General features: G+C 36.4%; 1 protein-coding gene across 2 annotated transcripts in view; it reads left to right on the forward strand.

The window, feature by feature from the left end:
* Positions 1-12599, forward strand: part of MAPRE2 (microtubule associated protein RP/EB family member 2) — a 144176-nt gene that overhangs the window by 23421 nt on the left and 108156 nt on the right. The gene's annotated exons all lie outside the window — the stretch shown is intronic.

Here is a 12599-nt window from a genome sequence, read left to right on the forward strand (position 1 = left end):
TCTGGAATGATAAAATTAGAAACTTCACTCTTAAATAATTTTCCAAACAGTGTTGATAAGTATTAAAAGCTCAAATCAGTGGATAATATACCATAAATATTGGGGTCTCTTTGTTATAAATACTATGGTTGATGGTCATTTTTAAATTTTGAGACGAGAAACCTAAAACTCTTCTCCTAAAGAAGAGTAGAATTTTAAGGGGTTGCCTTGATATTAAACCAAGTGAAATTTGCAGGTACCAAGCTCTTATTTGCATTGATTGGAAATAATTAAGGTTTATTTAAATGTATGAATAAACTTTTCCCCTTTTGCTCTAATGAAAGTGGAGATACTGTACCCTGAGTGATATTCAAACAGCTGGACTCTTCAAGGACCAGAGCTGGCTCTGAGGCAGAGCTGGGACAGAGGGAAGGCGTCGAGGGCAATTGAAGTAGGAAGAACCAAAAAACGGAGCCACCGAGGCTTTCTGTGTACTTATAAAAGCAGTCCCTGAAGGAGCAATTGAGTGCTTTGAAACCTGCTCTTGTGCAACTAGCCCTTCTAGTAGGGTGCCCATATGCCTGGTGTCTGGAACGGTCCTGGTTTACTTCTGTTGTCCTGGTGTACAGTCTCATTAGCACCCCCTTTCACTCTCAAAAGTATCTCAGTTTGGATGATAAATTATATGATCACTCTGTCTTCCAGGCTGGCATGTTTGAAGACCAAGTAAAAGAAAAAGGTGGCCCAATATCTAAACTGGGTGTCTGTTTATAAACCTCCTTATATATTTGCGGCTACAGGACAAATGCTTCTTTTTCTGTAAAGAGCCACATAGTAAATATTTTCTGCGTTGTGGGCCATATAGTCTCCGTCACAACTATTCAACTCGTTGTAGCGTGAAAACACTACATCGACAATATGTAAATGAATGGGTTTGGCTGTGTTCCAATAAAATTTTATTTACAAAAACAGGCAGCCAGTGGCATTTGGCTGGCAGGCCATAGTTTACAGATTCTTGTGAGATAATAGGTGGTAAGGGGATAGGAGATGGTGGAGAACCAGGAAAACAGCCATCCTTAATTTCTTTCCCTTCTCTTCATAACCCTTCTGTTGTAGCCTCCTTATTTAGCCCTTTTAGGAACTAGGATTAATAGTTTCCTTGAGTGAGTAATCTCATTATCAGTTGTGTGGTTCCTGAGATCTTTGCTGCGTCTAGCTGCTTGATTTTCATTCAAATCTGTCTCTGCACCATGTCCAGCATGCCTGTACTTTATACCTCATGACAGAATAGCATCCCTATTCAGGTGTCACCTGAATCCTAGAGTTAAATACTGGAGCAGTAGCTACTTAGTAGACAATTTAATTTTATGCTTTGGTCCTTACAAAATAACTGTCTATGGGAAATATAGATAGCTACATTAAGGAATGGTTAATGTTGACTCTACCAAATTTTTTATTATAAAAATAGTAGATTTAAAGGAAACTTTGGGAAAAAGTCTCCAGTAAGACACTATCCCAAAATAACTTTTTATTGTCTTGCCTATTTGCTTGTCCTGCCTTTCTACAGCAGATACGGTAGTGCACATGGACTTTGTTTTACTTAGCATCTTTCACACATCTTAGCATTTTAGTCACAAGCATCTTTCATGAGTCCTCAGAACTATCATTAGAAAAGTAGAATAGTGTTATATCAATGTGCCATAATATCTTCCAATTTTTCACTAAGAAAATGCTATACTAAATTTTTTGTAAACTTTGTTGTTTTGATTGGTTTGCTTCAATTTAATTTGTTTTTTTGTTTTTATTTCCTTAAGACAAAATACCAGAAATGAGATTATTATTCAAGGATATGACCATTTTTATGACTTGTAATCTAAGTTTACCATATTTTTTCCCAAAAGGTTTGGAGTACTTTACAAACATTTGCAGTTTGAGGGTACTAGCCTCATCACAATGTCATCAGAAATAACATTTATTTTATTCAATAATATTTGACTGTCTCCTGTATGTAAAGAACTGTGTAACTGCTTTGGTATATATAAAAGTGATGTGCTCCTTCCACGCATATTTGAATGCCTACTATGAACTCGGTATTGTAGGGTTTCAATGGTCAGCAGAAGATAGCTCTGTCTCAGAGTTTGACCTTATTGGAGAGCATACATACACATAAATAATGTAATAAAATATACAAGAGGAGACACACCATAGGAGTTAAAATATAATGGGAGGCTGGGGGGAGAGGTAGAGATGGCATCTGAGCTGAACCCTGAAGGGAAGTTGGATTGAGAGACTCAGAGATGGTTGAGATTTGCCATTCATTCCATAAACATTTACTGATTGCCAACTATGTGCCAAGTCCTGTGCTAAAAGCTAGGAATATAAAGGTGAACAAGACAGAGCTCTTAGAGCTTACTGTCTAGTGGAGCAGATAGTCTTTAAAAAAAGTATAAGTGTGCTAAGTAGGATAGCTTGTCTAGCAGAGGCTGCATGGGGGTAGGGATGACACTGGAGCTTTTTAAAGAGGAGCTTTTTCGTGGCTCCTCTTTTGGCACAGTCTTCATCATCAGTTATTGTGTCAGAATCTGTGGGAGACCTGCTTCCAGAAGTTTGAAGGTTAATCTAGTTGTACTGACCAATATTCCAATTAAAATTGGCCTACATTTACAGTTAGTTCCCCCAGTGACTATGTTCACTGAGAATGCACAGAGCCTAGGGCTGGGATCAGCAAGACCTACATCCTGGCTCTCATCAGCTGATGACTGAAGCAAACCACTAGGAATTATAGGGTTTCATCTGTGTTTTGTTTTTTCAACAGCCGGAAGGAACCTCAATAATAGTCTAACAACTCACTCATTTTACAGATGAACATTCTTGGGTAAGGAGAATTGAGTGACTAGCCAGGCATCAGACATTTGGTGACAAAGCCGTGAGACCAGAACCCTGGCTTCTGACTCTCCCATGCTGCTTGTTCTGTGCTCACTGCTGTAATTTTTCCCTACCTTATCTATACCATAGGGCTAAGAAAAACTAAAAAGAGGGGCCGGCCCCTTGACGTAGTGGTTAAGTTCTGCAGACTCTGCTTTGGCGGCCTGGGTTCGCAGGTTTGGATCCCAGGTGCAGACCTACACCACTCATCTGCTGTGCTGTGGTGGCGACCCACATACAAAACAGAGGAAGACTGGCACAGATGTTAACTCAGGGTGAATCTTCCTCACCAAAAAAAAAAAAAAAAAAGAAGTCTTTTTAAAAAACTAAAAAGAGAATTAGCCCAAGCATTCCTGTGCAAGTAGCAGCAATAATATGTATTTTACCCATCTCAGACCATAGCAAAAAAATTTAAATTTAGGTTTTTTAATTAAAATTTGAATTTAAAAAGTAATGAATAGATTTGTGGTAGAGGAAAACTTGGAACAAATTCCTACACCTGCCATTTACCTCCTTTAGGATCTGGGCAAATAACTTGACCTCACTGAGTTTTTCTATCTTGAGCTTGTTGTAGGAATAATTTGAGGTAACTTAAGTGTTGGATACATCATGGGCACTCAGCAAATGTTTTCCTTTCTCCTTTCCTCCTACAGCTGCAAGTTCTTCACAGGGTTCTTTTTGTTTATTAATTAGGTTACCTTACAAAACTCATGAGAATTAAATGATAGAATGAGAGTACATTTATAAAAGTATCTGGTGCAGAGCTTAATGTTCTCATTTCGGAACTTAACTATGCTTAAGTAGAGATGTAAAGGTTTTTATTCATGGTTCTTTCTCCTTTTTTTCAGTAGTTTATTCTATATGGTCTGTGGACATGTTGGTAAGGCTTAGGAATTCATTTTCTCTGTGATTTACTTTAAAATGATTTGTCAAATAAGTATATATAGAATATAGAGACGGGTGATTTGATAAAGAAAATGCTGCACAGAGGTTAAGTAAGATAATGACTAAAAAGTGCTTATTGATTTAGCAACAAAGAGGTAGCTAGTGGTCTTGGTAAGGATAGCTTCAATGGCACGGTCCAAGCGGAACCCAGCATGCAAGAAGTTGAGGAGTGAGGGAGAAGTGGAGAGGGTAGGTTTAGATAAGCCATAAGATATTTGGCTATAAAGATGAGGAGAGAGAGGAACCTGTGGGGAACAGGAGTTGATTTAATGTGGAAGCGACTTGAGGGGTTCAAATGCTGCCGGGAAGGAACGTGTAATGGTCTAGGAGAAAGTTACAGAGCAAGTCCTTGAGAAGACAGGAGGCAATGGGCCAGGATACACCTCTTCACTGCAACAAGCAAGAAAGAATAAGATGGCTACCTTGCAGGTAAATGTGCAGCTTTGAGGGCAGGAAAGAAATTCTTGACTAATGGCTTCAATACCCTCTGTGAAGTCAGAGGCAAGGCCATCAGCTGAGGGAGGGGAAAGTGGAAGGGTGAGAGAGAGAAAGAAACTGAAAAAGTAATGAAATGTCTGGTTTATGACTAATGACAGTGCTGACTAGGGAAGCAGAAGGATGATCTGGAAGCTCTGAGACCCACTCTGGTTTGGAGGCCATAACTTTATGGTTGTGCTGGTTTTCTGGGCAGAGTGCCTTTTTTCCCCAGCAGGGCTCAGCGGTCCAAATGAGGCACGTGTACCTGGACAGATGAAAACTTCAAGAGCTCCTTTTTGCGGAAATATGAAAATTGATCATGAGGATAATACATTTATTTTAAAGTGGGCTAATGCTTTATTCTTTCTTAAAAGTTCTGGGAGCCAAATGACTGGATTGGGAGTTGCTGATTGGTTTGTAATGATGATTGTAATTAACTCACCAGGGCCCCCTGTTGACAGAATAGATTATTGGGAACTAGCCTTAATTAATAATTGATTTGACTGATTCAGAGGGAAACTTTGAACAGTTTGAGTCGTTTGGTGTCACATTCCCCACAGGTGGCACCAGAGGCAACTACTCCTTTGCATACAGAAATGAAACTGCCAGCTACTTAGCAAACCTTTAATACATTGTATATCCCTATAGAGATTTCTGCCTTTTGCATAGAGTATCAGGATCTGGTTAAGTAATACTCATTTTCACTGGCAAAAATGTCACTAAAATTACTCTGAGATTGACATATCTTATCAAAAGTTTCTTTACAAGTGGGCTGTGGTATGTGGAAAGAATGCTATTGATGTCTCAAAGGCTGGTGACTGGAATGCTTATGTATACTGAGGTCCACTAATCAGGAAATGTGTTTCTTCTACCCCACTTCGCTGAGTTTTTTCTAGTCTGAGAGTCATTAAAAATAAGAGAATTAATGAACAAAGATGATGGGCACTAACCCTATGACATTTCTTATTCCCACTGATATCCTTAGAACTTCAGAGCAGAGTTCTAAATGTTCTATATCTGTGCCGTCTAATTTGATAGCCACTAGCCATGTGTGCCCATTGACTTTTTTAAATGTGGCTATGTGATTGAGAAACATTTTATATGCATTTTAAATTTTATTTAATTTTAATTAATTCAATGTAAATAGCCACATGTAGCCACGGTGTTGGACAGCCAGCTCTAGAAGACAGATTAGATAGAACTGAAATTTTAAATACATTTTACAAATAGAGCCAACACAGGAAATTCGCTCTGGTCTTTGATGTCCAAACAAGCCTGGCCTCATCCTGCCATCAGCAAGTTGATTATAGCTGAGGGATTCTGATCCACATGAGGTTAAGTATGGGGGAGGGAGCAAGATCTGAAAAACCTGCAGCCAAGGTGGATCCACCTTCATTTCTACCTAAACTGTCTCTCTAATACCTGAGCACCAGAGTCCTATGTACAAAGGGGAAAAAATGGGGGGGAGAGAACAAAAGTTATCTGAAGCCTTCTGTGTTCAAGCACTCTCCAGCAACTTCATATATGTTGTCTCGTTAATCTTGCTATGTCCCATGTGAAACTTGTCTCTGCTGTTTACAATCGAGGAAATTGAGTTTCAGAGAGATTACTAACTTGTTCAAGGCATGTAGCTAGTAAGTGGTAGAGACAAGATTAGAACCCAAGCAGGTGTGAATCCAAAATTGTTAATCCCACAAGCAGTACTCATAGCCAGACATACGTTTGGAACTACCCAAGAAGCAGAAAACCTTCAGGGTAGAACTGGAGGTAGAGCGGGGTAACAGAAGGCAATGACTTTAATTCTGTGTCTGTGTGTGTGTGTTTAATCCTGATTACCTCCGAAGTGTACCTGTATTCCTCCTCTCCTTCCTTCCCTCCCCACTCTCCCACCACTTGTGTTATGTTAATTATGTGTTACCACTTCATGGAAATGTAACAGTGTCATAGAAGATGTACAATCAATCATTTGGATAAAAATTTCTCAAGAAACAAAGATATGTTCCAGCATCGTAGTTACTAGGCAAAAATCTCAAGCCACTTGGTACTTACCTATAATTTTGATATGTCTTATGAGAAGTATATTAGATTATCTACAATCGTTTAATCAAACATCTCCCAGAGTTCAAATGCTGCCTGCCCTCCTTCTCAAATGTCTCTTACATGTGTATTTTCTTCTACTGCTATAGTATTTCCAAAATTTCCGTTATTAAAATAATAGTGGAAATCATGAAAAGCAAATCACCTATAATCCTACCCTAACAAATGATGTTTTCTTTTTCCCTTCTAGTCATCATTCATATAATTTTACATAGTAACCATACCTTGCACATACTTTAGTATACTGCTTTTTAACTTTGTCATGAGCAGTTTTCCATGCTGCCATGCATATTTATGATTGTAGTGATAATGTCTGTAGAATGGTCTATAAAGTTGACATACCACTATTATTCCAACCTGCCATTGTTTGATGTGTGGAGTCTATTTCAAAGCTAACTTTGGTAGGTTTTAAACCTGTAGATCATAACTGGTTAAATAATACCCCTGACTGGAAGTCTCGTATCTGTGTTCCCACATCCCCTGTGAATACATTTATTATACTGTGAAATTCCTGATTGGATATTATCTTGGATTTTTTAAAGATGTTTCGTATAAGTAATCTTTTTTTTTATTGAGGTAACACTGGTTTATAACATTATGTAAGTTTCAAGTGTATATCATTATATTTCGACTTCTGTATAAACTGCATCATGTTCACCACCAAAAGTCTGGTTGCCATCCATCACCATACACATGTGCCCCTTTACCTCTTTTGCCCTCCCCCTATCCCTCCCTTTCTGATAACCGTCAATCTGTTCTCCATATCTATGTGTTTATCTTCCACATGAGTGAAGTCATACAGTAGTTGTCTTTCTCCATCTGAGTTATTTCATTTAGTGTAATACCCTCAAGGTCCGTCCATGTTGTCACAAATGGCAAGATTTCATCTTTTTATGGCTGCATAGTATTCCATTGTATATAAATACCACATCTTATTTATCCATTCATCTGTCAATGGGTACTTAGGTTGCTTCCAAGTCTTGGCTCTTGTGAATAATGCTGCAGTGAACATAGGGGTGCATATATCATTTCAAATTAGTATTTTCATGTTCTTTGCATAAATTCCCAGAAGTGTGACAGCTGGATCATATGGTATTTCTATTTTTAATTTTTTGAGGCATCTCCATACTATTTTCCATAGTATGGCTGTACCAGTTTACGTTCCCACCAGCAGTGTCAGAGGGTTCCGTTTTCTCCAGATCCTCTCTAACATTTATTTCCAGTCTTTTTAATAATAGCCATTCTGACAGGTGTGAGGTGATATATCTCATTGTAGTTTTCATTTGCATTTCCCTAATAATTAGTGACGAGAAATATCTTTTCATGTGCCTGTTGGCCATCCGTATATCTTCTTTGGAGTAATGTCTGTTCAAATCCTCTGTCCATTTTTTGTTTGGGTTGTTTTTTCTTGTTGTTGTATGAGTTCTTTATATATTTTGGATATTAACCACTTATGGGATATATGATTTGCAAATATCTCCACTCAGTTGGTAGGTTGTCTTTTTGGTGATGGTTTCCTTTGCTGTGCAGAAGCTTTTCAGTTTGATGTAGTCCTATTTGTTTATTTTCTCTTGTTCCCCTTGCCTAAGGAAAAGCAGTATCAAAAAAATACTGCTAAGATTAATGTCAAAGAGCCTACTGCCTATGTTTTCTTCTAGGAGTTTTGTGGTTACAGGTCTTACATACAAGTCTTTAATCCATTTTTGAGTTAATTTTTGTTTTTGGTGTAAGATAATGGTCTACTTTCATTTTTTTGCAAGAGGCTGTCTAGTTTTCCTAAAACCATTTATTGAAGATACTTTCCTTTCTCCATTGTATGTTCTTGGCTCCTTTGTCAAAAATTATCTGTCCATAGATGTGTGCATTTGTTTCTGGGCTCTCAATTCTGTTCCATTGATCTGTGTGTCCGTTTTTCTACCAGTACCATGCTGTTTTGATTACTGTAGCTTTGTAGTATGCTTTGAAATCAGGGATTGTGATGCTTCTAGCTTTATTCTTTTTTCTCAAGATTGCGTTGGCTACTCGGGGTCTTTTGTTATTGCATATAAATTTTAGGATTCTTTGTTCTATTTCCATGAAGAATGTCATTGGGATTCTGATTGGGATTGCACTGAATCTATAGATTGCTTTAGGTAATATAGACATTTAAACTATGTTAATTCTTCTAATCCATGAGCACAGAATATCTTTCCATTTCTTTGTCTTATTCAATTTCTTTCAACAATATCTTATAGTTTTCAGTGTATAGGTCTTTTACTTCTTTGGTTAAATTTATTCCTAGGTATTCTTTTTGTGGCAATCGTAAATAGCATTGTAGTCTTGATTTCTCTTTCTGCTAGTTCATTGTTAGTGTCACATATATAATCTTTAACTTCCAAAACATAATATTCTCAAGAGCAATAGATGATGCATTCTATTGTAATTAGGAACTTAATTATAAGTGCCCCAGACATTAGGCACTTAATATATGCTTCTTGAATTCTGTATAGTCTATAAAATGGCATCAGATTGCCCAGTGACTTGTTCCTTGGATGACTCAGATTTTCAGCATCCCTTACCTCAAATATCATTCAGCTTAAAATGCGTGCACAGACATGTTTGTCTCTATTCTAAAGTTAGTCATGTTTTAGGCTACAAGAAAGCAATTCAAATGAATTGGAAATTATCAGGTTAATATCAAGCCACACTAGGGAACATGAATAGTAAAGGTCAAGATAAGCCTCAGAGTGCCTCCCTAGAGGACTAAATTCTAGGCCATGAGGATATTTTATTTTCCAATACATCATACTCTTGCCTTGGAGTGTGGTGTTAAGCCTTTACTGGACCACGGCGTTTCAAAACACTGATGTGTTGTTCTGCTATGATTTCTCAAGGCAATGACTAGGCTATATAATATCTGCTTGGCAGAGTTTCTCTCATGGGATTCTTGTGTTTCTAACTTTATTTTTGCTCTTGGGGAGTGTGATGTTTCAGACCTGTGTGAAGTAATGCCACATTATTTTGGTTTATAAGCTGGACTGAACCATTAGCATCCTTTTCCAGTGCTTGGCTTAGAGAAAAACTTTGCTTGGTTTGTCAAAAAATATGAATTGAGTGCCTGGAAAGTTGTGTAATGATATTGCCTCCAATCAGGAATAACAGAATTCTATAAAGATGTCTTGAAATGAGAGTATCCAACCACTCCTGCCTCCTATGCAAGAAAACAATATATAATAAAAATTGCCTGGCTCAGGCACAACACTATTTTGAAAAGCTGCATGTCATCAAAACTTTGATATTTTTATTGTATGATCTCAAACATGAAGCATGTGCTTTTAAAATTTAATTCCACTTTGGTAAAATTATTTTGGATTTCAAGGTGAAAATGGTAGTAGAGGAGAATTTTGGTTGGAAAAATTGACGTTGGCACAAAGAACAGAATCATTTACCTGGAGGGGACTCAAGAAATGTTTTTAAATAATGCAGATTTTGGGCTATCCTAGGATGGTCATAGAAGCTTCAGAAGAGGTGAACTTTCAGCTGAGCCTACCTTTGTAAAATATGGGTAGATGAAAAGGAGGGAAAAGGGCATTCCACGCACCAGTCAGAAGGTACAAGGAACAGAGCAGAAACTATCTCAAGGGGGTAGGGGGATGACTGAGTCTTTAAAGTGACCGATGGAGGATTAAGGGAGAAAGATGAGCTGGGGTCAAACTGTGCAAAGTCCCAAATACCAGACTAGGTTATTTAAACTCTATATTTTAGATAATAGGAAATATTGAACATGATGCAAATACTCTCCAGGAAAATTCATGTTTCGTTTTAAGATGGTAGTTTAAACACATAGTTTAGCTTCCCTTCTCTCCAGATCTTCAAATAATAACAAAACTTTAAAAGAATAAATCACCGGCAGTTCTGGAAACATGAATGTGAACCAGAAATTGACAAACTTCTAGAAGATGGAAAGGGGATAGGATTATATTTCTAGCTTAAAAAGAACAAAAGAAACATGAAGAAAATAGAAGATGAAATAATTCAGAGAATAGAAAAAAACAAAAAATCCAATTATTGTCCTTTAGATAGTACAAAAAAGTAGCTCATTCCTTAAACTCCACCAGCCCCTTCCCCCAAAATAAGAATCACTATGGATAAGAAGCAGTTAGAAAACATGAGTTCTTGCAAATTAAAAATTATCAAATTAAAACTCAAAAAAAGACTTACTGAGTGTGATTAAAGAGTATTCCAGAGTATAAAGCAAAAGATGAGAAGATGGAAAATAAGAGAATAATATTAGACATATGGAAGAATGAGCTCAAAGTTGCAACATTAAGAACAGTCTTGAAAGGAAAAAACAAAGACATTAGAGAGAAAGAAATAAAAACATAAAGATTCAGATTAAAGAGGCCACTAAATGTTGAGTAGGATGAATTAAAAAAACTTGAACCCATTTTGGTGAAATTTCAGGGTAAAACAGATGTTAGAGCTTCTCAGGTGGAAGGCCAGACACCCACAGAAGGGTGATCACCTGAATGGCATAAACCTTGACAGGCAGTGCTGGAGGCTGGGAGACAGGAATCATGCTTTCAAAGTTCTGAGGGAAGTGATTTTCGAGCTATAGTTCTATATTCAGTGCAACTATCAGTACAGTATGAGAGCAAATAGACATTTTCTGACATGAAAAAGCATAAACTTTCTCTCTTGCCTCTCAAAAAGTAACTTGAAGGTATACTTCTGGAAAGTATAAAAAAATGAAATAACAAGGCATCCAAAAAACTATAGAACTAATGGAAGAGTCCAGTTATAAGAAATATCAGGATGCCAGCAGTAATATCCAAGCAATTGGTTCAAATTACATAGTGGGTTCTATGAAGAATGTCTTGAAAAAAACAGTCAGATTCTATTATATAAATTTAGACCTAGAATTTGAGTTTTTTTTAATCATACCGCAATGGTATGTTTCTTCTGTCAAGAAAGCGATTAAAAGCTCTAGGAAAAACAAACTATATAGATATATAGAGATATAGATACAGATATGTCAAACATGTAGATCTGTTAAGATTCAAGTCTAATCTTAAAATGAAGCATATTTTTGAACAATAATGGCATGTGAAAAAAGAATCCATTTGACCTTGACACTTGCATTAGAAAATTCTTCTGCTTGCCAGATTTAATGAGAATATTATATTTTTTTCTCTATGGAAGGTAATACCACTTGATTTCTGAAGAGAATAAGAAATTACATAATTGTAAGTGCCATTTACTAGATTTTAAGTTTAGAAGCAATCTATAGTCAAAACAAGGAAGACAACTACAGTCATAGAACATAACATAAATATAAAAAATAAAGGAGACATAATGGTAAAACCATGCAAATTACAAGCAGAGAAGGTTAAGAAGAAACATAATGGAGAGTCAACAGGTAATGTTCCTTGGAATGAGTCAAGAAATATAATTTTAAGAATGTTATTTCAAGTTGTAAAGGTAACCACTAGAATAATTTAAATATTACCAATAATTGAGAGAGGAGGTGAGAAGTAATAGATATTGAATTTCTTTCATAGTATAAAATAGATACTATGTTGATAAATCAAGAATAGAATATATCTGAATTTTTAGAGATAAAATTGTAACCCCAGAAGAACTAAAAGCAAAAACTGTTTGTTTTTTTAAAAAAGGAGTGGGGTATGAGATAGTAGTAAGAGATGTTTGCTTTAATATGAGACATTCTATAGTCCTCAAATTCTTAACATGTACGTATTACTTTTGTAAATTACAAATAATAAATTATTCACGTAGAATGGATTGGAAGGAAAGGAGAGCTTAGACAAAATCTTTTGGAAGTTTTCATTTGTCTACATTTCAGGTGATATGAATTTGGTGAAAACAAAGAAGAACTGAGAGGCAACTGGAGAAGAGTTGATAGGATTTGATGCTTGGGTAGATATTTGAACAGTTTTAAAAAGAAAAGAGGGAATAAAGCAAAGATGTGTAATATTCTCAGACTCATTGATGAGGTAATCTAAATTGAAGCTACTGACAAAAATGATACCCAGGATAATGTATTTATTTTTAAATTTATTGATGTCTTGCTGTTTCTTACCCAGTAGAATTTCTCCAGCTAGTTGAGAAGTGAAAATATAGCCATTTTATTGGATGAAATTTGTAATATGGTCAAATATTTGTCATAATAAGAATGT

This window comes from Diceros bicornis, chromosome 16, assembly GCF_020826845.1.
Source record: "Diceros bicornis minor isolate mBicDic1 chromosome 16, mDicBic1.mat.cur, whole genome shotgun sequence".
In the NCBI taxonomy this organism is placed as follows: Eukaryota; Metazoa; Chordata; class Mammalia; order Perissodactyla; family Rhinocerotidae; genus Diceros; species Diceros bicornis.